At 39.4% G+C, this 2217-nt stretch overlaps 1 long non-coding RNA gene across 2 annotated transcripts in view; it reads right to left on the bottom strand.

Annotated features, from left to right (window-relative positions):
- Positions 1-86: 86 nt before the first annotated feature.
- Positions 87-2217, bottom strand: part of LOC106815406 — a 3429-nt gene continuing 1298 nt past the window's right edge. The window contains exons 1-4 of one of the 2 annotated variants that reach the window (XR_001394743.1): positions 1628-1844; positions 902-1201; positions 468-656; positions 87-285 (exon numbers count right to left, since the gene is read on the bottom strand). This is a non-coding gene — a long non-coding RNA (uncharacterized LOC106815406). Of the gene's footprint in view, positions 286-467; positions 657-901; positions 1202-1627; positions 1845-2217 lie in introns of those variants that run through there. The other variant, XR_001394744.1, reaches the window with a different exon arrangement.

Raw genomic sequence — 2217 nt, 5'->3', positions numbered from 1 at the left:
AACACGGTTCTTTTTCATCTTTCCACATAGGCCAAGCAAGATCACAATTCATAACATAATAATTTTCACAGGGGAAGTAGACGTGTCTGTATGCTATGCACTTACAAGTTCTTTGGCCGTAATGAGGTACTGTCTGCTCCTTGGCTGCAGAGGTCCCTCAACCACATGCTCCGTCAGGTAATGAAGGGTCATCGGTAACGATTTTACTTTTTTACCGTCGTCAGGGAGCAAGTCTAGATTCTCCGCCGACTTCGTAGTTAAAGGAGATGAGCTCTTCATCAATGTCTAAACATAAAAAACCACATATCCATTTGCTATTGTAAATAGACATTTATTATATAAAGGTTTTCATCGATGCCTAATTATAACATGCTACACACAACAAAGTTCTCGCTTTTATTTTGTGAATATAATATAGGATACCTGCTAAAATATTTCTGAATTAGTGAACCAAATGTTTTACGTACGTCTGGACTTGCGATGTCTACAGCAGAAATGTCCGGTGAGCTTTTTATCACATCTTCTTCCTCCTTTGAAACTGTTCGTGGTAGCTCTGTCTTTGACAGGATTTCATGATCTTGGTTAGTAGGAGTCGCGGACAGATCCTTAGAAGCTTTCAAAGATGATGATGAGGTACCGGTACTCATGGACACTACCTAAAGTATACAAGTTAGCACTGTTTTAATACAAATTGCAATATTACAACAATATAAGATTGCATCATTGCCACAAGCAACAACATGTAGAGATTTGTGCCAGTGAGTGTGTGTAACTTCATGCACGATTGTGCACGTGCGATGTGCACGTGTTTAAAAAGTGCGCTCTTACACATTCTGTGTGAAATTATGTATTACAGATAATCAAACATATGGAAATAAAAAATGTTCACCTATTTGCCCACCTTTTTTGAACTACCATCTCATTCCTCAGCGTGTCAGCAGTGATATCCTTACGAGGCATAACTCCAACAAACTAAAGAGTGCAGTGCTATGTGATGTCGAAAATACGTGTCAGAAATAGATGAACTTGCAATCACTTCTTGACGAATAAGCAATTTCCTTTGCTTCAATTCTCCTGCACTCCTCTCTAACGATTCCTTGAGATTTAGCCCATGGTCTTCGATTTCCAGCGATTCGTCACAATGTGCTGCACCGATGTCATTGTATCCAAAGGACAGTGAAGACGGTCTAGCAGCCTGTTCCTGAAAGATGACCTCAAACTGTATTGGTAATTGGTGAAAATGATTAAACTCAACAGATTTCCAAAATCATGTCTATGAATATTGAAAGATTATTTACTTTCTGCTTTATTTTCTTTTGACAGGTGAACCACTCAGTATGTATTACTGGTGTAAATGTACAAAAAGTATGTAGATATACCACAGTGTACCACAGGTATTACACGTACCACTATACCACTGTATATATACCACTGTACCACATGTATTACAGGTATAGAGGTGTTACAGGGATATATATATATATGACTATGACTATGGTATATTCAGTATTCACTTAAAAGCCATATATGTCTGAGATTCTTATATTGCTCTGAAATGCTGAATTGGCTTATAAAGAACACATCATTATCATCACATTATACAGAGAATAACCTTTCTTTTTCTTACCTTAATTATATTGTTATTTATTCCTACATGCTCATTGGCATCACATGTATTGACTTTTTCTAGATGGTCAGTTAATAAGTTCTTTTTCTTGCTCATCTTGGAAGTTCTTGTTCCCGCTGTTGAGAAAGTTACTGGCAGGGGCTTCAACTTTACTTTTTTGTATCTTTTATCTTCGGTAGCCATTGTTGAATTGCTGCATCACAGCACCGCAGCGACAAATCTGCAGGGCAATAAATAACATCTAGAAATTATGAACAAAGTCAGGCTTTGCATGATTTACACATCCTCTAATCTATTATTATTTCTATAAAGATATTACACGATTGTGACTATACAGGACCGTAGCTAACCGTTTGCCCCGTTTGCCTGGGGAAGGGGTGCAAAACCCAGTGCATGCATGGTATGTTCTGAGAATGTGACATCCATTGACCATGTATTGTGTCAAATTTTTCTGGGGGAACTGCCCCCTGGCCCCTTGAGCCCTCCCGCCCAGCGCTAGCTACGGGGTGTGAATAAAACCCGGGCCCGGACCCAGAACCGGAAAACCTGCATAAAACCCGGACCCGGACTCGGACTCTGACCTCGTGTCC

The sequence above is a fragment of the Priapulus caudatus genome, unplaced genomic scaffold, assembly GCF_000485595.1.
Source record: "Priapulus caudatus unplaced genomic scaffold, Priapulus_caudatus-5.0.1 Scaffold1107, whole genome shotgun sequence".
Lineage (NCBI taxonomy): Eukaryota > Metazoa > Priapulida > Priapulimorpha > Priapulimorphida > Priapulidae > Priapulus > Priapulus caudatus.
This window is presented reverse-complemented; position numbering and strand designations above follow the sequence as displayed.